This window comes from Mus musculus, chromosome 2 (assembly GCF_000001635.26).
Source record: "Mus musculus strain C57BL/6J chromosome 2, GRCm38.p6 C57BL/6J".
Classification (NCBI taxonomy): domain Eukaryota; kingdom Metazoa; phylum Chordata; class Mammalia; order Rodentia; family Muridae; genus Mus; species Mus musculus.
Window position 1 is genome coordinate 4,370,372 of NC_000068.7, and position 23,185 is coordinate 4,393,556.

The following is a 23,185-nucleotide window of genomic DNA, read 5'->3' on the forward strand; positions in this document are numbered from 1 at the left end:
TTGGCATAGTGGCCTTCTTCATCTGTATTTTGTTTTCAGGTAGTTCAATGAAGGTAAATCATGAGGTGATTGGATTGTTCTGATGTTCCCAGGAATGGGCAGGGGCATCAATTTTCTTCTTTGTGCACTTCTATTCAATCTGGAGGTGACAATACCACTCCCTACTAGACTTTGCCATTGAAAACCTTAAAGATGCATCACTCGGTACAGACAGGCTTAATATTGAGGCTGCGTCAAGTGTCTCCATGGGCAAATTGTACCTGTCCTTCAGGGTGCCTGTCATCAAGAACTCAGGCTGCAGAGCACACAGGACCCTTTCAGCTTGCCTGCCAATTACTCCACAGAGAAAGAGGAGGGGGTGGACAAATGGCAAGGCGTACGGCTGTCACTCTGGTGGTGTGATTATGGAAATTTTACATTTTGTATGTCAAATGATAACTTAATTCAAAAATAGAAAATTGCTGCAGGCTCATCTCACCCGCTGTCATCTGAAGCCTGCTGGGCAGCCCGACACTCGACAAATAATAGTGAAATAAAACGTGAGAATGGCAAGTGACTTGGCATGGGAAAGAAGGGTCCCAAGCATGTCCCCAGACTTTTGGATCAGCTTCTGATATGTCCTCAGATGCTCAACTGTGTCTACAGCAAACCAGAGGCTCAATGCAATTAGAAATTCTTTAAGTCATTATTCCAAGAAAGATTTCTGCTTCTCATTATACTGTTACACATTTCTGAACATGCAGGAAGGAAGAGGATCCTTCTTTCTTATATTTTACTGCTTTTATTTGGTATATGTGATTGGTGTGTGTGTGTGTGTGTGTATTGTGTGTTATGTGCAGGTTTGCATGCAAGTATGCAAGAACACATACATGTGCAAGCCAGAGGTTGCTGACTCTCACTAAACCTGAAGCTTACCAGTTCAGCTAGACGGGCTGGCCAGCCAGCACCAGCAAGCCCCCAGAGTCCTGACTGCACCTCCACAATCCTGGAATTACAGCCTGCACCACCTTGCCCAGCTTGTTATGTGGGCTCTGGAAACTTAACCCAGGACTTCTTATTTGAGCTACAAGCACCAGACTGACAGCCATCTCCCTAGCCCAACTGCACTTCTTGATGGATAAGGTCCTCTATAGGATGTAGCCACTAGGCCATCTGCACTAGCTGGGTGGTCCTTTTGGCCCATAATGCTGAAGCAGATGGAAGTGTGGCAAAGCAAAGTTCCCAGGAGTGCCCTGCCTGGTGCCCAATAACATCTCCCTGTTCCTCACAGCTGCCACCATCCAGCACTTTCTGAAACTGGAAGAGGTGTCGTAGGAGACCATACAGCCCTCACTCATCCCTGTATGCAGAAGTAAATAAGGAAGAGCCACAAAAAATAAATAAATAAATAAATAGATAGATAAATAAATAAAAATAAAGAAAGGTAACCCCTCAGCTCCTAGAAAGGTCTTTGTTTTAATGCCTCGATTAAAAGAGGGCGAGAACATTTACATCATTGGCCAAGATATAAATGCCAACCCAAATACTCAAGTGGAAATTCTGATTTTTTTCCTTGATTAGAGTTCAAAGTTCAAGATTTTCTTCCTTTTTTTTTTTTTAAATGGAAACAGAAAAAGAGTTGTGAAATCAGCTAACGATAGGTCTACTCTTTAAAATCGATTGCTGAGCTATAATTTCAAAGCCTGGATGTAATGCAGTGGGACTGTAGAAATGGACTCCAAAAATGGACTCATCCTGGGAGAAAATCAGTTACGGCTCTTAATTCCTCCAGCTTAATTTAAATGTTCCAAAGGAGTTTAAATCTCTTGAACTTTCGACACTGCCAACTACATTAGAATCTAACGAGTGAACGGCGTTTACTTTCATCAGCTGCTAGGAAGTGACGTCTGTATGAACAGCTTCCACATGTTTCCAGCATCTATAGAGGCTTGGACTCCTCATGCTAGCCTCACTTCTTAAAACAAAAAACAAAATAGCCCTGGGGGATAGAGAGAAGGCTCGGTCAGTAAAGGGCTTGCAGCACAAGCACGAGGACCTGAGTTCAAATCCCGGGACCCATGTGAAGTTGAACACCGTGGTACTGTGCTATGCAGTGAGACCCTGTCTTAAAAACTTACGTAAACAAAATTAAATTAAAAAGGAAGAGAAATATGTGCTTACTGACTTAGAAAAGTTGGAAATCCATATTTCTTGCTCTTTTGCTCTCCAGGCCCGAGACCATGGCATCAGCTTTCCAGAAGAAACGTAGTATCTAGATTCTAGCCAAGTCCAACACACTTTCCCCTCCTCGCTCAATAAAATAGGAAATAAAATATAAAAAAGGCTTCAAAATTAAATACTAATTAATTAAAATAGGTATATGCATTAGTATGGAACATGCAAAAATTTTTTCTCACAATGCCTCAAAAAAATACAGTGGACCAACTGCTTCTACAATATCTCCATTGTATTGGATTCTGTAAGCAGTACAGAATGATGTAAGCTGTGAGTAGTTACCCTGTGGCCCCAGGGATCAAAGGAAGAGCATCAGCCTAGCAGCAAGGACCTCTACCCACTGAGCCACATCCCTGACTCTTTAACCGGTTCAGTGCTGCTGCTGTTGTTGCTGTTTGATGCTCATTTAATGCAGACTGGCCTTCAAACTCAATATACAGCTGAGGAATGTAATCTTTAACACTTGATCCTCTGGCCTCTACCTCCCAAGTGCTTGAATTAAAGTCATGTGCGGCCACTCCCGACAAACCCAAACCATTTGTGCCAGCGTTGTTGCTGTGAATACCATTTGTCCATAGTGAGGTGCACATGGTCATCAGACCACAGAATGCCTGCCACATTCTGAACACAGGGCGCCAACACTCTCCCTCAAACTCCTGGGCTCAGATGTGAGGCCCTTGCATAGATTCTGCTCTTTCAGAAACATAACAGTTTACTATGCTCCTACCGTCATCCTTCGGCATGTAACTACCAAAGTAGCACATCTTTCAACTGTGTTATGTTAGTAAATTTGATTCTTAAAATTGCTGCTTAAAAAATGGTCAACTTGAGTTTTATAAAAGATGGTTATTAAAGAAATTATGCTTGAGGTTAGTAAAGACTCTGCAACAATTTCCAAGAAGCCCCTAAATATAGTTCTGTCATTTTGTACCACATATTTTTATGAAGTGGCAGTCTCAACATAGATGATAATCAAATTGAAATATTGATCAATTCTAAAAATTATAGATGCTCTGCATCCTGCAGTATCAAATATTCAATCAAGATTTAATTTCTTATGTAAAAATAAACAAGCACACCCATCTCATTTGCTTTAGTCATTTGTAAGTGACAAAATTATATGCATGCATATATATCAAAGAATTGTTTTAAAATAATTTTTATGATTTATTATAAGTAAATATTTAATTTGGATACTTGCTTCATATTCCTATATATCTAACATTATCTAAAAAACGTTATCTAAAATGTTTAATTTTGATAATTGTTTCATATCCCTATATACCTAACGTTATCTAAATATTTATTGGATCTAAGGAGTCATGAGAGAAGAAGGCTTAAGAATCCCTAATTAAAACTGCATCTGAAGGCTTGAGAGGTGGCTCAGAGGATACAGGCAGGCCCTGCCACCAAGCTGGATGGCCAGGATTCAGTGACACCCACCCACCCCAGACCCACATAGTGAAAGGAGAGAAGCAACTTCCAAAATTTGTTCCCTGAACTCCATACATGCCTTTATGCATGCAACCGTGTACACACACATACACACTCTCTCTCCATAAATACAAAGAGATACAAAATGCATTTTCAAATATAGTGAAAACTTTAAAGTATGTATGAGTGCATATTCAAGAGTGTACAATCACCATGCCGTCTGACTCAGCAGCTTGAGAGTGCACGGATTCTGGTGGGGGCCATGGTTCCTGGGATTCTGCCATGGATACTGAGGAAAGCCTGTTCCCGTGGTGAAGGACCCCATCAGTGACACTTCTCTGGAGCTCTAGGAATCTGTATTGAGGGCCTTGCCACAGCCAATCCAGAGACACTTTCTGATTCCCAGCATTTCTTGCTTCCCTGAGCTGTTTCTTCACACTATTTCTATTACTATTACACATGTATGCAAATGCAGACATGAGACATATTTGGGTTGAACATATTTCCCTCCCCTGTGGTTTCCAAATCTCTGAAGTGAAGAATTTCTTAGAGCTACACACAATGAGGAGACACCTGGATGTGGTAACATAAAGAAGATATCCTGTGCAGCATATTTAAACATTTTTAGCACATGTATGTAATTATTTGTGTATGTACACACACACACACACATATGCATGCATTCTTGTAGATGTCAGAGGACAACTTAAGGGAGTCAGCTCTCTCCTTCTGTCAGGTGGGTTCCAGGGATTGGACTCAGAGTGTCGAGCTTGGCAGCAAGATCCTTTGCCCACTGAGCCATCTCACCAGCCCAAGCAGTGCATTTTTAACCACACACTGTATTCCAGCAGTCAGGCAGATGTGCTAATTGAGTATGTGGGATTGTATGAGGTAAAGGGAACCTTTATTAAAAACCCAACAAACAGCCAGCCTTTCACTCTGATGTGCCCAGTGTCTCATTGGGCATATCGTCCTTCACAAAAAATAGAGTTCAATGATGGGAGAGAAATGTAAATCAAAAAACATTGTCATTCTGCCTCTTGCCTCAAAGGGATGTTGCTGGTTTATGATTTATTATCAGTAAATGTTTAATTTGTATAAGTTTTATAAGATCATAACCAACAATAGAAAAATAACCAGATTAGTAAGGTAGGGGTTTTTGCACACACAAGTGAATTTTTGATTGATAGTAAACTTTGGCATTGGAGGGAAATCTGCACAGGTTGGCTGTGTTCTCTTCTGGCTCAGTGGTCCAAGGTCAAGTCATCCTTAAGCTTTCCAGAAAGGATGGGGGAACCAAGTGGAAGGCAACGAGCACAGAGCCAAAACCAAACACAGCCAAGAGGTAAAAGGTGGAGAAGGCTTTCATATGTGCAGCAGTGACTAGGGCTCTTCTTCTGGGGACCTGGGCATGTTCCGATAGGCAGGCATATTAGGGCATGTGTGAATTCCTGAGCATGCTCATTCCAAGGTCATAGTTCAAGAAGAAAAGGTAGACACATTTGGGACATGCTTTACTCAAAGATCACGGAGCTCATAGTGAAATGGTGACAGGAAGGCTCTGCACATGCCCAGCTTGCTTCATAAGATGGCACCAGGAGTGCCCCTGGGCAACGCTCAGCTTCCTCCAAAAAGCTTTAACTGAACAAAAAGAGAGGAGTCTTAAAACATGTGTTGATATAGGAAGTAGCCAGTAATGGTGCCTGCCCCACTTCACAGTTAATAGAAAGAAGGACCTGTGCAGGCTGGCCAGCCATGCCCCAAGGCAGACATGCAGGCCTGGCTAAACAGAGACCAGTGCTTGTACACTCTGTCAGAACCATCTTTTAAAAATGTCTTCCAAGCTCCTGCGCTATGCCAGGCTCCTCCTCTAACCTACAGCTCAGAACAAAACATGCCCATATCCAACTCTGGAAACTTCCTCCTGAAGGGACCCAACTACACAGGAATGAAAACAGAAATCCGTACTGTGTAAGCTGATGCAGCAGAGAAAATAAAACAATCATAGAGGCTAGATGAACGAGGCAAGAAGAAGGATCCTGTTTACAGTGGGCAGCCAGGGAGCACTTTTCTGTGAGAGACATTTTTAATACACCAGGTCTTCGTGTTTGCTCAGGAAGCATTTGACTAACTGAGCCCTCTCCACAGCCCCTGCCTTGTTTTGTCTTACTGAATGTTTGAGACAGGATCTCACATAGCTTAGGCTGGCCTTGAACTCATATGTGGCTAAGGATAACTAAATTCCTGATCCTCTCGCCTCTACTTCCCAATTGCTGAGATTAAAGGCATGTGCCACCATCTATACCATGTTACCTGGCTTCTAATAAAGCCTCTATATGGTCTGCCCAACTCTGCTAAGTTTTCTAGTTAGAATGAAAAGCATATGATAAACATGAGGTTGTGGTGACATAGGCATTGAACTCATCCCCTGCTTTGGAGATGTGTGTCTGTGTGTGTGTGTGTGTGTGTGTGTGTGTGCATGTATGAACAGCAATGTCACCTTCCATTTATGAGAAGAAAGGCCTGGCCAGTAGAGTTAAATGTGAAGTGTTACACCGTGTACTGGCTGGGTTTGTATGTCAACTTGAGCTGGAGTTATCACAGAGAAAGGAGCCTCCCTCGAGGAAATGTCTCTGTGAGATCCAGCTGCAAGGCAATTTCTCAATTAGTGATCAAAGAGTGAGGGCCCAGCCCATTGTGGCTGGTGCCATTCCTGGGCTAATGGGCCTGGTTTCTATAAGAAAGCAAGCTGAGCAAGCCAGGGAAAGCAAGCCAGTAAGTAACATCCCTTCATGGCCTCTGTATTAGCTCCTACCTCCAAGTTCCTGCCCTGTGTGAGTTCCTGTCCTGACTTCCTTTGGTGATGAACAGCAATGTGGAAGTGTAAGCTGAATAAACCCTTTCCTTCCCATCTTGCTTTTGGTCATGATGCTTTGTGCAGGGATAGAAACCCTGACTAAGACAGACCAGTAGTGTAGAAGAAGCAAGTGTCACACTCAGGACCCCACCCCATGCAGAGGCTGAGCTCTGTTCTTTGGCAGGGTTTTATTGACATCTGAAAACGCATGGAGCCATTTCTCTATAGATTTGCTGGCTATTCTCTTAAGGTGAAAAGAAAAAAATTAAGTATCTTCAAGGAAGCAAATTCACTCATGCAGAGAAGCAGAGCGAATGAGCTCACCCGTGGAAAGTCTCACTTGACATAGGCCTTCCGTGCCACACACCTCCCCCGTCCCCCGCCATGCCGTTTATTATGTGACCAGGTTGCATGCTCCTCATTATTTCTTTCAGGAAAAGTGCATGCTTACTCCAGATTATTTGCATGGATTGAGTGCACCTTTACATGCCTTTTTTTTTATGATCCTTGTGATGGGTTGTAATACTGAATGGCAAATCAATCGTGCCTTTTGAATACAGTCTACTTATTACTGACAATTACTGCAGGCTGAAGAAGTCATAAATAGGACCGACATGGCAGGAAGAAGTGACGTTTCTGTCGTGTGCCTCCTCGTAATGATTCCGTTTGGTTCACCACCTCCCAGAGAGAGGAGAAAAATTACAGAGTGCTGAAATTGTTGGTTTCTAAATAATTTTTAAGTGGTGTCATACAGTGCTGATTTTCTGTCCTGCTTGGGCATTTACTAGTCAGAAGCAGTATGATCTGGTTATTAAAGTGGTAAATCTGGCACTTTACGCTCAGCTTTGTGGTAACTTAAGGCCGGTGAGGCATTTTGCTCTTAAAGTGGAGTTCTCGTGGCTGATGGATGAAAACCATTTTGTCCAGTCCCATAAAGCAAGCAACCATCTGTCTATGGCCCTGTGCTCATTTTTGTGCAGCCTTGAACAGTAATCAGCTTTCTTCTAGAAAATAAAGAGATTGGATCTAGATTTGCCTGGCTCTCTAAGTGTTCATCCATCTTAGGGTCCTGCCCAGCCAGGGGCCTCAGAGAACATGACCTCTCTATTGCCACCATACCTTGCTTCTCTCTGCTTCACCTCATCCTCACCAGCAAAGGGCAGTGAAGTTGTCCCTGTCTTGTTTAGCTTCGGCTGTGTGCCGGCTAGTTTTGTGTCAACTTGACACAGCTGGAGTTATCACAGAGAGAGGAGCTTCAGGTGAGGAAATGCCTCCATGAGATTCAACTGTAAGGCATTTTCTCAATTAGTGATCAAGGGAGAAAGGCCCCTTGTGGGTGGGACCATCTCTGGGCTGGTAGTCTTGGTTCTATAAGAGAGCAGGCTGAGCAAGCCAGGGGAAGCAAGCCAGTAAAGAACATCCCTCCATGGCCTCTGCATCAGCTCCTGCTTCTTGACCTGCTTGAGTTCCAGTCCTGACTTCCTTGGTGATGAACAGCAATGTGGAAGTATAAGCTGAATAAACCCTTTCCTCCCCAACTTGCTTCTTGGTCAAGATGTTTGTGCAGGAATAGAAACCCTTACTAAGACAGGCTGCTAACATAAAAGCCTGAGCAACTCAAACAGAAGGCATTCTCACTGCTCTAAGGGTCCAAGATGAAGACATCAAGACGCCAACGGATTTGATTCCTACTGAGGGTCCTCTCCTGGCTTACGAATGGCTGTGGTATTGGTTTGTCCTCACTTTGTGCAGAGACTGAACTCTGCTCTTGATTTTTCTCCTATCCATCCTCTCTCTCTCTCTCTCTCTCTCTCTCTCTCTCTCTCTCTCTCTCTCGTTCTTGCTCTCTGTGTGTATATGTTTGTGTATGCATATTCATGCACATTCATGTGTATGCACATACATGTATATGTGGACCTGTGTGTGTGTGTGGATATATGTTTCTGTGTATGCACCATCATAACTGTGTGGACTTGTGTTGACATGTGTACACATGTATGCAGAGGCCAAAAGGCAACCTTGGGTCATTCATCACAAGTTACTCACCTTGTTTATTTGAGAGCAGATCTCTCTCTGGCCTGGGACTCAGCAGATAGGCTTGTGTAGCTGGCCATGAGCCTCCGGGGATCTACCTGATTTGTTTTTCCAGTACTGGGATTATAAGTACAAGCCAGGCTCTTTCACATAAGTTCTGAGCATGTGACTCAGGTCTTATGCTTGCAAGACAGGCAAACTACTAACTAAGCCAAATAAATCGCTAGATCTTCTCCTCTTCTCTTGTAAAGGCCTAAGTCACATCCTGAGTTCTCACCCTGATGAACTAAATCTAAATTCATGTCATCACATCGAGGGTGGGATTTCAGCATGAATTGGGGGGTAGCACCAACCTCCAGGCCCTGGCAGCAGACAGGGATCAAAGAAACCACAAGACAGATCTACACAGTGTGCCTTAAGAGTTCTTGCTCCTGTCCAAACCACTGCTTATAGCCACCCGGTTTCCTTAAGTGTTAAAGATGGATTTTCACATGACTGCCATGTACTAAATGTGTCCCCTCCAAAGTCAGGTCAAGGCTCTAGTCCCTCATAAATAGGATCATAACCCTATACAAGAGATCCCACCCCCAAAGGGTCCCTTTTCTCTTCTAGCATGTTGTTCTCTTCCTCCACAGCAGGAAGGCAACTGTCTACACGTGGGAAGAGAGGCCTTGTTAGAACGCAAGCAAGCTTGCACTCTGAGTTCAGACTTGCACTCTACATAGCCATAAGACTAAATAGCTATTTAAAATTTGTATTTATGTATTTGGAAGGGGTATGTATGGGTTTTGTGGAGCATATTCGGAGGTCAGAGGATAACTCGTAGGCATTGACTCTGTCCTGCCATGTGGCTTCTGCAGACTGCACACAGGTCACGGGGCATGCAGGAAGCACCTTTCCTCACTAAGCCATTTAGCCAGCCCTCAGTGGCTATTTTTTACGAGCCACCCAGCCTATGTCATCTTATTATGGCAGTCCAAAGTAGCTAAGTTTACTAAAATGGGATATGTTGACAGGCATGCTTTTAAGCATTTATTGGATGAAAGTTGCCCCTCTAGTACTGTTGTATCTGTGCAGAACTGGACACACTTAGGCTTGTAGAAGAGTTCAAAAGACAAAACTCAAGTTCAAATGCAGAACATAAAAAGTGACTGCTGGACCCAAACAAATACAATATGTGTAAGTGAGATGAACAATCTTGTCTTGTATAAGCTAGAGTCTCTTGGGGCATAGATTCAATACAACCTTCTTTAAAATGCTTAAGATTTTGGAGTAGGTATTTTCCCCTTACATTATATTACATAGCCTGCAGAATGCAGAATGCTGGTCATTTGAAGTATTTTCTTAACTCTAAGTCTAGTTATATGCATCTTTAACATAGCTGTATGTAGATGTATTTTTTAAAAGTTCAGGAGATTTCTGCATGTGCTTTCCTCTCTTGGATCCTTATTTTCAAATTATTCATGGTGTTACTACCCAGAAATAAAGTAGAGCATGTAACTGGAAAATACAAGAGTCTAGTTACTCATCAACTCATTAGTGGGATGATCGATGAGTGGCTTTCTATACAGAACGATACCCAATTGGAGTGTAAACAAAGTCATAGACATATGGCCCGTGTACAGCTCATCATGCTGTGACAGGGCTTCTCTTCTCTGTCTTTTCTGCTAAGGAAACTCCCCTATCTTTTGAATGCCATTCTGGATGACATCTCTGAAGCTCTTAGGTCTATGGAAATTGTGACTAAGTGAGAATCAGATGTGGGGAAAGTGGATGATGTACTGTCTTGCCCTCAATAACAAACTAGATGTTACGTTAGAAATGAAGACAAATCTTTAAGGCCTAAAAAAGATCTCTGAAAGCAAAGAAGTCTAGGATAGACTCTACGACTACCGTAAAAAATGACTTGGAAAGAAGGGAGCATTAAGAAATATTTAAATATTTGAAATCCTCATGAGTGGGGGATGTCAAGACAGGGTCTTTTTTGGCAGGAGGGTGTAAACCAATATATTTATTGAATACTACAGACAGATAATAGGAGTCCAGATTGCAAAATATGGAACAGTTCAGAAATTTGCATGTCATCCTTGCTCAGGGGCCATGCTAATCCTCTGTGTATCATTCCAATTTTAGTTTATGTGCTGCCAAAGCGAGCACTCAAAACAGGATCTTATTGTGTCATGCAGTGGTGTTGTTTGCGTGTGACCTGTCTCTCACAGGCTCTGCTAGCATGAAGTCTCACTGGAGGAAATGAGTCACATGTGTTGGGCCTTGAGGTTCCTTAGTTCAGCCTGTCATCTCTCTCCTCTCCACACCCATTTTTCTGCTTGGTATTCGTTTCCTGCGATGGTGGGCTTTATCCCCTGAAACTCTAAGCCAAGAGAAAACCTTTCTCCCGTAAGTTGTTCTTGAAAGGCATTTGGTTACACCAATAAGGAAAAGGTCACTAATATAGCATCCTAAGCTGTTTGGACCATAGATGCCAAGGGCCATTTATTCTTGCAACAAGAGTTGATTGGCCTGAGTCTGTGCCTGGTACTAGTACTGTTCACAAATCTGAAGATGGACAGAGAACAAAACAGATGAAAACCATCCCTCTGTGAATACCCTTGTCTGATACATGGAAACATACAATCTAAGAACAAACAAAACAGTGTACTGAGGGGACAAAAATGAAGCAGAAAATAAAGCTAGGGCAAAGAGAGAATGTGGGAGCCATGGTAGGTGGAATGTATCCTTCACAATAGCATGGCCAGTCAGCCTCTTATTGGAAGAAGTCCTCTGGGCCAGGCAACTGTCCTAATTAGGGCCACTTTGCTGTGATAAAACACCATGCCCAAAGAAAGTTGTGGAGGGAAGAGTTCATTTACTCTTCTAAATCAGTGTTCATCACCGAAGGAAGTCAGGACAGAAACTCAAACAGGGCAGGAACCTAGAGAAAGAAACTGACTTAAAGAGGCCATGGAGGGGTCCTTCTTACTGGCTTGCTCCACCACGTCTTGCTCAGCCTACTTTCTTATAGAACCTAGGACCACCTGCCCAGGAATGGCTCCACCCACAGTGAGCTGAGCCCTACCCCAGAGCCTTAGGGAGGCATTTTCCCGATTGAGGTTCCTTCCTTTTAGATGACTTTAGCTTCCTTCAACTTTACATAAAACTAGCCAGAACAGTAATTGTAAGTAATTGTTCTTTTTTAGTATTTTGTAGTTTACAGTGTATCTGTACTCTCTACCTGTGTAACCGTAGCATCAGTGATAAAACTTTCAGAGCGTTTTGCTCTGCAATCCCTGTAATGACATTTCAGAGTTTTATGCCCATCTTAGCAGACCCAAGGCTTGGTGCCTTGCTTCATGTTGCCAACTGTTGCTTTGCCCTTTGGATCAGCACTTTACAGAAATGTTGCCAGATTTCCTATAAAGGGTTGTTGATGGCGTGCACTTGTGTGTGTGTGTGTGTTTGCATATTGTTAAAGGATGATACACGGTGCTGATTCTGGCAGAATGAAGAGTCCAGCATTACCCAGTTTTTCTCTTTTGCATTGTAATGCTAACCACAGGTTCTGTTTACACTTTTACATTTTATTTACACTATTTACATTTTTTACACTTTTATTTACACTATTTACATTTTACATTTTGCATTGTAATGCTAACCGCAGATTCTATTTACACTTTTACTCATCCCTTGGGGAAAAACCAGTGCTACCAAACAGTACCCATAAACATCAAACTCCACGACAGAGTGAATTCTGGTGCAAGCAGGGTTGATACAACAAACTCTCTCCACACTGCTAAACAGAGAAAATGGAAGATCTGGGCCATAACCAGGCAGTGGTGGTTGTTGGTGGATTGTATAAAATTTAGGATATTTGTATGTTTCGAATTGACAATGAATATGCTGTCTAGGCAGTGATTAGAACTTAATTTCCCCATTGGATATTCTCTCCAGGGCAATAAAGACAAAGACCCCTAAAATCTAGATATGAAGTGGACAAGACTGAGCCACATGGCAAAGGAAGAGTGAAGCCTAGGAGCTCAGGGTTATCTGGCAGCAAGGACTGACCCATATGGACCTAGGAAGGCAGAAATTATGTCCAAGGTACACAGTCTACAGTGGGTACCAGGCAGACTGGAGTAGCCCCAGAGACAGAGCTGAAGGCCTCTCTGAGACACATCAGTGGGGAGGAGACATATAAGATCTTCAAAAAGCCTTCGTGACAGATCTAAGGGGGAACCACACTGAGTCAGGGAATTATAGAATACACAGGGATGACTTCCATTTTGAAGAGAATTTTTCTTTTCTACTTGACCTGAAGTCCATGCCTTCAAAAGTGGCGAGATTCAGACAATCTCGGGTTTGTTCTCCGAACACAGATTCCTAGTGTTGGGAAAGCACAGTGCCTGAGCCAGCTGCCCTCCTGGGACTTTTTGTTTGCAGCATCTGCTATCTGACTTGAGAGCCAGAAAGAACATCTGGGTCGGGGGTCCAAGGGCCTGCAGGAAGTAGGGGTTCCCACCACAGCAGAGTCACAGGTGACAAAGCCCCTGGAAAGGAACTTTCCAGCAATGGAAATTGTTCCCCACAGAAAGATATATACCTGTGACACATCAGAACTGTACAAAGCCCACCCTGCAGTTGCTATGAACTCCACCCTCTGTAAATCCCCCTCTCAGGTACCTATCCACCTGTGCTGGCCCTCAGGCTCAAACCAAGAACAAAGAACAACTCTCTAGGTAGCTTGAGCTAGTGTTCTCTCTGTTGAGTCTAAGCGTTGGGAAACTAAATACCATAGTCCCATGAACCATCAAAATTGGTCCTGGATGTGTCCCAGCCATAATGGTTGTCACCTTGATATAGCTGGGTTTCATCCCCTCTCCCAGTGCAGTGCAGGGAACTGAACACAATGTAGTACCTCAGATGCGTTATGGATAGCAGGGTCTTATTGAACACGATGGAACTGTTATCATCTCATTAACTCTGTGGGTGGTTTATTCCATATTCCAATGCTGCTTTTGGAGGTTGATCATTTTAGGCCCCTAGATTCTGGCCAATGACATTCAAGTTCTTTAAAAATCACTAACTGGCTGGGCGGTGGTGGCGCACGCCTTTAATCCCAGCACTTGGGAGGCAGAGGCAGGCGGATTTCTAAGTTCGAGGCCAGCCTGGTCTACAAAGTGAGCGCCAGGACAGCCAGGGCTACACAGAGAAACCCTGTCTTGAAAAAACCAAAAAAACCCAAAAAAAAAAAAAAAAAAAAAAAAAACCAAAAATCACTAACTGCTTGTTTGCCCTATAGATGTGTGCTTCATTTCATCAAACCTGTATATCATGCTGTCAAATTTCTCTTTTTCTCTCTTCTAGTTGTTTGGCTCCTTTTTTTTCCACTTTTTTTTCCCTATGTGAACAATTTGATTTGTAAATTTGGCCAATGGCTTGAAACAATATTTATCAGTATGTATCAGCACACAGCCAGAGACCAGTAGGGCTTTCTTTAAATGAGAGCTGTTGCTCCTACTAATATTACCAGACTTCACAGATTGGCCTTGATAATTAATAGTATTCATTCATCATGCTGCTGCTATTGGGAGCATCATTTGTCAGTTATTACTTTATATTATTTTCTTAATTGACTCTTACAGGTGCTTTTTTGAGACAGAGTTTCACTATACAGCTCAGGCTATCCTAAACTCATTATATAGCCCAGGCTGTCCTCAAACTTGCAATCCTCCTGCCTGAGCCCTCGAATTACTGGTGTGTGCCTCTATGTCCAGGTTATTAGACATTCTTTATGTGTGGTTGTGCTGCCAGTTACAATCCCTCCATTGTAAACAAATAGTTTTTGGTTTGTCCTCGAGTATTTCATGAGAAACTTTACCAAAATCTCTTACGGAAACCAAAATATTTTCTTCTCCATAATCTTAACAAAAAGAAAGAGGTCCGTGTGGACCCCAGCTTCAGATGACCAAGTTTTACCATGAAGCAAAAATAAAACAAAAGCAAAAATGAGAAGCATTTGGCCAAGCCTTCCCACCCGCGCCCCCCCCCCCCCCCCCGTTTATTTTTTTATTTACTTTACATCTCAATCTTGGTACCCCTTCCTTTCCTCCCAGTCCAACGCTCACAAATCACTCCCACCATTACCCCTCCCCTTCTCCCCAGAGAAGGAGAAGCCCCACTGGGTACCATACCACCCTGGGACACCAGGTCTCAGCAGGACTAAGCCTAGCATCCTCTCCCACTGAGGCCCAACCAGTCAGTCCAGCTAGGGAAGGAGATCCAGTGACAGGGAAGAGAGTCAGACAGACTGCTCTGATTGTTAGGGGACCCACAAGAGTGAGAACAACTGCCCTAACTTTCATCAGATCCTCAAGTCCTCCTCACTTTCACTCTGCCCTCAGCAACGTGAAGACCCTTGCATGGCCAGGAGATGACGTCACATGGCAACTCATCTTTACTTAGACTTCTGCAGGTGAAAATATCAAAAACATGCACCTTCTAGCAAATGGAGAGTGAACTCAACCCTAGCAGTACAAAGCTGTTAACACTCCGACTCATAACACCATGTGAAGTTGTGCAGCTGACTGTGGGAGTTACAAAAGAATAAATAAATAAAAATAAAAGAAGGCTTGTGCCTTTAATCTGAGCACTCAGGAGGTAGAGGCTGGCAGATCTCTAAACCCCTGTGAGTTTGGGGCCAGCCTACTCTATATAGTGAGTCCCAGTACAGTTAGTACTACATAGAGAGACCCTGTCTCCAGAAAGAAGAGAAAAAAAAACATTTACTAAATTAACTGTTATACATAAATATTATAAATGCATAACAAATTATTTACTAATAAACAGAAAAAAAGAACTAAAATCATTTAATTATGGAGAAGGAATATTTTAATATTTCCTACCACCATTCCCTACATGTGAGAGAAAACACCCATAGTTTTGCTTTGTACTGAAAAGCTCACACGCGATACTTTGTGAGACCTTCTTCACACTCTGTGTTTTTATCTGTGTTTTTCCAGGCTTTAGTTGGGTTCTTGGTCTGTTTGTACTTGTTTTACCTGACATTTGCAAACTCCAAGTGGCCCTGCCCCTGCCCATGGGTGAGGGAAAGGGTGTGCTTGGGATGCTAATTTTATTTAAGTTTTCATTGTCTTACACACTTCCTTAAAAAAGATGAGTTTTCAAACCAGAATTTTTTTTCTCCACAAAACTCCCAGAGGTTTATATGTCTGGTATTCTTGGTGAATAATACAGCCGTTGCTGGCATATGTAGAAGGCAGAACCATTTGACATGGCTATGTACAGTGGGTGTTCAACAGCACCATACATGATTAATAATTGGTTTAGGATGATGCTAAATACTCAATAAAACATTCGTGTATTTCACTGAAAAAGATATATCTCTTATTTTTCCACTAAGCCTTTGAAAAATCAAGATATATTCAATAATTTAATCATCCTAAATGAGACAAAAAATAGGGTGGGAGAGAAGAACCAAAGGAGAAAAGGGAGGGAGGGATAGAGGAAGGGAGGGAAGGAGAGAGGGAGGGAGAGGGGAGGGAGGGGGAGGGGAGGAATTACCATTTTGTTTTCTGTCTGATGGAGAACCAAGTTAGTCTGGGTTAATTTGTAAACATTGCAAAGCGTAGTAGCTTAAATTAGCCAGCATTTATTGAGCTCATGATTGTGAACGTCCTTAATTTAGGCTGTGCTGGGGATAGTTCTGGTCTGGTGCCTCTGTGATCTACTGCCAGTCATACTGGCGATTTAGGCTTTCTTACCTCCTGGAGCCTCTAATGAATAACCAAGTTGGGGAGATATCAGCAGCCGGCTGCTAGCCAGGATTCCAAGCCTCAGACGGAAGGATGAAAGGCTTTTATAGGCCTAGATTCTGAACTGACAACATTGGTACTTCGTCCACATTCATTGACCAAGGAAAGTCAGAAAAACAGTATATATTCAAAAAGGATGGAAAAATAGACTATATGTGTGTGTGTGTGTGTGTGTGTGTGTGTGTGTGTGTGTGTGTGTGTGTGTGATTTCATAGTTTTATTACAAAGGGCATAGAGTTGGAGGAGCAGGGGACTGTGACCACTTTTTGGATACTCTGGAACATCTTGTGATTGTTCCAGAATGTATTAAAGGTAGGTGTGGTGACGCACGCCTTTAATCCCAGCACTTGGGAGGTAGAAGCAGGCAGATCTCTGAGTTTGAGGCCAGCCTGATCTACAAAGTGAGTTCTAGGACAGCCAGGGCTGTACAAAGAAACTCTCTCTCTCTCTCTCTCTCTCTCTCTCTCTCTCTCTCTCTCACACACACACACACACACACACACCAGAAACTGATGATCAACCAAGAACTTTACAATTTTCTCTTCGGACAGGAGTTTTCATGTTTCTGGGAGTTATAAAATTGATTTTACAGCATGAGGAACAGTTCTGGGGTGGAGCCTAGGGATTGTGCATATTAATCAAGTGCACTACTGAGCTACATCCTTGTTCTAAGGGTGACCTGAAAAAGCATGCCATGTAATTATTTGTATTCTTAGCCAGGACAACCTCCTTTTTAGTGCCATAAGCAAGTAGATAAATAAGACAGGGTTTTGTCCTGAGTTTTGTGATAGGTTTTACTTCACCATTGCAAGAGTGATGGAAAAAAGAGTTGTTTGTCATTGTTTTCCCACCAGAACACCCTATAATTTAGGTGTGTTGGCAAATCCATAATAACAAACCCATGTCTCAAATAAGTGCCAAGAATAACCAGTACTGCTTATCAGGAGTTCAGTGGTCAGAGTTTTCTAGTTGTTACTTTATGTTTCATTCTGATCTCAACTGTTGCTTATACATGTTTAAATTAGTTCATTGTCTGTGGTAAAGAAAGAAAGATGTTGTGGCTGTGAAAATGGGGGCTTTCAGGTGGTGCTGATGAGAATGGAAATAAGATCAATCATTGTGAATAGCAAGCTGGCAAGCCACATACAATACAGAGAGCAATTCTATTCCTAAGTAATTACCAATGAGAGACTCTCACACCGTACAGAGGAAACTCACAAAGAGGTCTCTTGGATTCTTTTGCCCATGTGTCTCCTCCCAGGACATAGTTAGTGAGCATGTGCAGTGTCTGATATGATAAACAACAGGGGACACAGTAAGCAGGAATCTTTCTTCTGCAGAGTTTACAGTCTAGTGGAAGGAAATAGAAAATGAGCAAAATGAAAGGGAAAGATTCTCCCAAGTAAATTGTTGATAAATGGTGTGAAGAAAAAGAAAAGAGAAGAACAGGAAGTCATAAGGAGAAGGTTAAAACTTTAAATACAGCATCCTGGGAAGATTCAACTGAACACATGGTCACAGTTATAGATTCAGGGTAGGATAGATGGCTCAGTAGATAAGAATGTACACTATTCTTTAAGAGGACCCAGGTTCTGTTCTCGGTGTCCATGTTGAGTGGCTCATAACCACACATAACTCCAGCTTTGGGAGAGTTCAACTCCTGGATTCCATGGGCATCTGCACTTATGTGCACATATCCACACACTTTACACATAATTAAAAAAATAGTAGAGTTACAGATTTGGCATGGAAACATATTTATTTCAGATTTTTAACATGCAGTGAATTTTTGTCTTTATAAGTACATACCCTATGACACTTGGGGCATACAGTCCTATCAACTTCAGTGTCAAGTGAATGAAAAATCAAGTCATGGAACAGATTAAATCCATGCTGGGAAAATGGGTGGATATCTGAGAAAGTGGGAGGCAAGCATGGCAGGCAGAGTGGACAGCAAACACAAAGATGACTTACAAGAACTTGACTCTCAGAGAGAGAGAGAGAGAGAGGAGGAGGAGGAGGAGGAGGAAGAAGAAACCACAACCACACACACAAAGAACCTAAGCTCAGTTTAGCTGATGAAATCTATATATTAATGAAGTATTAATGAATCTCAAAAATATTTTGTTAAATGAATAAAAGATGGAGAGAGACAATATGTGTTGGCAGATGTTTTGAAAGGTTTATAAACTCAAAACATGTGTGCTATTTATGGCTGTATATTTATATGGTCAGAAGATAAAAATAGATTTGATAAATACCATGTCAGGGGATGGTAAGATTATGGGGAGGGGGGTAGAAAGGAGGAGACTTCCTTCTCTTCTTTCTCTAAAGCCTAAGGCTATATATATATATATAGACATAGAAATTAAAGAAAAGGAGGTCAGGCATGGTGGTATGCACCTGGAATCCCACCAGTTGGGAGACTGAGGTAGGAGAACCCTGAGTTTGAAAACAGCTTGAGCCACATAGGGAGACACCCTTCCAAAAGAAAGGACAGAAGGAAGGAGGGAGGGGGGAGAGGGGAGAGGGGAGAGGGAGGGGGGAGAGGGGAGAGGGGAGGGGGAGGGGGAGGGGGAGGGGGAGAGGGAGAGGGAGAGGGAGAGGGAGAGACTGCGAACTTTAGGTGCTTTTTGTACTATAAGGAATTTGGCTCAGCACAGTGGGAAGTAGCCTCTGGCTGTGTGCTTGTGTGCTCTGCAATAACCCAGGTGACAGCTGCAGAGGAGGGTGCCTGTGGCTCCAAGAGGGAAGCTCTCTGTTCGAATTCTGAATGTCCACAGGTTTACCTGGAGGCACAGTCTAGGCAAGACCCCTCCCCTGGGCCGGTTCCTCCCCTGGCAGGTGCCTGTAAGTGTCAGAGAGTGTCTGGGCGGGGAATAGGGAAGAGCCCTCCAAGTGCTGAGAGCGTCTGATGGCTTTCATTTTCTCTGCTCTGAATTCTAACCAGAAATGAAGACTGAAACTTAAAACAGTAAGTCCCGCTTCTGTTTTACGCTATGGACATTTCTGTTGTTAACCTGAACCTAGTTCTGCTGTCAAGGACACAATGGGGCTCCGTGGGGCTTCCGACTCTCTTGCTTGTTTGTTTAGTGACTTTGAACTACTGGAGTCATAGCCATTATTAGAAACCAGCAGGTCACAGATAGGTTTGTGTATGCTACTGCACTTTGGGAGTGAATGCTGAATGTAAATGTCGTTACACCCCTGACCCCCACTTGCTTGGAACCTGCAGAAAGATAACCTCATTCCCGGATTGTTGAACAAAGTCAGGGGTCACTTAAGTGGACTTGAGTTCTCTCCTAAGTTAGTCACAGACAGGCTGGACGAGGGTGCTATAGCAGGAAAGAACACAGCATACTCTTCAGAAAGAAGGGAATATAGGGCACAGTTATTTAAGCCTCTGATATTTCCTTTGATTTATTTACAGGATTTAACTCACCGGGGTCTTGCTAATACCTAGAAGTGCTCACACATAGGGCGGAAGCGAAGCATTGGTAGCTACTGGGTAGATGCTAGGACACTGAATAAGAACAAAAACTGCCAGATTCCTGGCCCCCAAGTTGACTCACGCATGTAAATAAGAGTACCAGGAGCAGATCTCTTATGAAATGAATGCTTTGTTCCAAAATCTCTATATACAGTATGCAGTGCAGCACTCATACAGCCTCCTGAGGGGGTGGAGGGGGTCTACAGCTCATCAGCAGAAGGGTATGAGACTAACAAAGAATTGGTCTCTGGCTCAAACTCGGCTTCTGTTACCACTACCTGTACTCCGAAGCCTTGGTTCTAGAACAATTGTTCTCAACCTCCCTAATGCTTCAATACCATTCCTCATGCTGTGGTGACCCCCTAACCGTAAAATTGTCTCCACTGCTACTTTATAACTTTACATTTGCTATTGTTGTGAGTTATAATATAAATATCTGTGTTTTCCAATGGTCTCAGGCAACCCCTATGAAAAGGTCATGACCCCCCCCCCAGGAGTCAAGACCCCCAGGTTGAGAACAGCTGGTCTAGCAAGTAGATTATGATACCAGCATCAGCTTGCTAAGCAAGGGAAGCCCTGCAGGAAGAGACACGGGATTCTGTCAAAAATCAAAACAAGCTATGAGCGATTGTCTTTCAAACCTCTAAGTGTACAGACAGAGTTCCCTGAGATGTACAGACTTCGAAATCTGGTTAATTTTGGTGTGTGATGCTTACTTTATTTGCAAGTTCCTTGATAATAAACATTTATGTCAAAATTAATATACAGCAAAAATTATGCCATGCTACAATGAACTCAGAAGGTGTTGGCCAGCTTCATCTCAGCCGATCCATGTGTTAATTGGCTTTTTATTAGTACCACAAAACACCTGACAGAAACAACAGGAAGAAAACTGATCTTGCCTCACAGTTTGAGAGATTTTAGCCACATAAGCCCCATCACCCGTAAGCTCTTGGTAAGGCAGAATCTTCTAGAGAAAAAGGAATGGCACACTGAAGTCTTTCACCACATGGCAGCCAGGAGGAAAGGGCCTCCGTAAGATAGGTCCTTCCTGCTAGGACACCCACCCCAGTTGCCCACTTCCTCTTGCTGGGCCCCGCCTCCCAGCTTCTGACATTTCCCAAAAATATCACAAGTTTATGAATCCATCAGTGGACTGAGGTCCCAACCTCATGATCTAGTCTCTGCCTATTTTTCTTACAACTAAATCTTAAGACCTGAGCCTTCAGGGACAATCGTAACACTGTCATTGAATGTGTCACTGTCCATTCATGTGACAGTGACAGACTGACTTTAGGCTTAGGGTAAAGGACTTATTTTGGCTCATGCTTTCTGGAGGTCTCCAGCCATCATGGTAGGGAAGCTGTCGTGACAGGAATACCTCCGTCCCTGGTGGAGGGAGCCTGCAGCAACAGCTTGCTCTCATTGGGGCAATCCTGAAGAAAGCAGAGAAAGCAGGCAGCAACCAGAAGCAAATATGATTTTCAAATGTTCAGCTCTAGTAACCTAGTTCTGCTGGCCAGACTCCATCTCTTAAGGTTCCACAGCCTTCAGAATAGCACCACAAGCTAGATCTAGACTGAGCATTTAAATCAGGAGCCTCGGGGGAAATTTCAGATTCAAACCATAACAGTGAGGACCACCTCCAGGAATCTGCAGCACTTCCCCGAGGTGTAGGCTGGCTGTCATCCAGCTTTATCCTCAGGCTTCTGGCTTCCGGCTTCCTGCTTCCTGCTTCCCAACCGTTCCTAAGACCCCACCCCCAAACACCAGCGAGTGTCCTCACTGCACAGTTGTGGCTGACCCACGTCTCTCTTATAGACACCAAGACACTGAAACAGCACCCGGGCATGGAGCATTCCTGGAGACTCTGAGATCAACCCACCTCTTTGTAGGTGTGGGGTTTTGGCAAATTGCTAAATCTTTCAGAGCTTGGGTTTTTGGTTCTGAGCAGTGGGAAGTGATAATTCTCTGTGTGACTGCAGTGAAGATTCAGGTAAAGTGCACAGTGTGCCTCGGGCCACTTGTAAGTGGTAGATACCACCATAGCAGTGTTGGATGTCACTCACAGTTAAGGCTATAACCACCTTCTAGCAACCTTTCTTTCTTCTTTCTTCTTTTGTTTCTCCCCCACCCACCTCATTCCTTCTGTGTTTCTCCCTTTAGAAATTTTTATCATAATTTAAAATTTTTTAAGTTCACACAAACATGTATTCTACATTGAACACATCCACTCCCCCATGTCCTGGCTCCCCCTTTTCTCACCTCCCTCTCAGTCCCTGCTGTCCCCTATGACAATCTCTCTTCTGTTTTCATGTCATAACTGCTGTATACGACTTTCTGTACCTATATAAAATCTAAGAATCACAAGTGATAAGAAAATTGAAATATTTGTCATTCTGAGATGAGCTTGATCCACTTAGTGTGATTACCTCCAGTTGCATTTGTTTTTCTAAAAATGGCAAAATTTCTTTCTTCTTAATGGCTGAAAAGAATCCAGCGCATACATACACACCATTGCCTTGATCCATCCTCTGTTGGTGGACACCTGCCTGGTTCCAAAGCTTAGCTCCTGTGAGCAGTACTGCAGAAGACGCTGATGTGCAGAGGTCTCTGTGCTGTGTTCATTCTGAGTCTTTTCAGTAGATGCCCAGGAGTGGTGGGGCTGGGCCAAACAGTAGATCTGGTTTTGTTGTGTTTTGTCAAATATCTTATGTCTAGTTGTTTGTGTATTATATGTGTGAGGGTGGGCTTTTGCCATGGTGTACATGCAGAGGTCAGAGGACAACACTCAGGAAGAGATGCTTTCCTTCTTCTATGTGAGTGCCAAGGACCAAACTCAGAAAATCAGGCTTGGCAGCAAATGTCATTAACTGCTGAGACAGCTCATCACCCCGTTTGTCTATCTGTCTGTCTGTCTACTTGTCTGTCTACCCATCCATCCATCCATCCACCCACCCATCACCTATCTGTCTGTCTGTCTGTCTGTCTACTTGTCTGTCTGTCTACCCATCCATCCATCTGCCCACCCATCACCTGTCTGTCTGTCTATCTATCCATCTATCTGGGACTCCGCCACACTGACTTCCGTAGTGCCTGGACCAATTTATATTTCAGCAGCTCTGTTTATGAGTGTTCCTTTTGCCCACAGCCTTTGCCAGCATTTGATGTTACTTATTTTCTTAACGACTGCCACTCCCACTGGGAAGAGATGAAATCTCAGCGTACTTTGGAATTGCATCTCTCTGATGACTAGTGAGGCTGAGCATGTGTCCATGGCTTTTGTCATATGTATGTCATCTGTTGAGAACTGTCTGCTCCTTTCAT

At 43.2% G+C, this 23,185-nt stretch overlaps 1 protein-coding gene and 1 non-coding gene across 9 annotated transcripts in view; one reads left to right on the top strand and one right to left on the bottom strand.

Annotated features, from left to right (window-relative positions):
• The window catches only part of Frmd4a (FERM domain containing 4A), a 596,394-nt gene that overhangs the window by 352,722 nt on the left and 220,487 nt on the right, over nt 1-23,185 (top strand). Inside the window, exon 1 of one of the 8 annotated variants that reach the window (XM_006497441.1) lies at nt 19,248-19,342. The exons of the other annotated variants lie outside the window; for them this stretch is intronic. The gene's annotated coding sequence lies outside the window, so the exon portion shown is untranslated. Of the gene's footprint in view, nt 1-19,247; nt 19,343-23,185 lie in introns of those variants that run through there. 8 annotated transcript variants of the gene reach the window in all.
• Nucleotides 10,590-10,696, bottom strand: Gm23691. Its single transcript, XR_003954271.1, has one exon. It is a non-coding gene; the product is annotated as a U6 spliceosomal RNA (small nuclear RNA).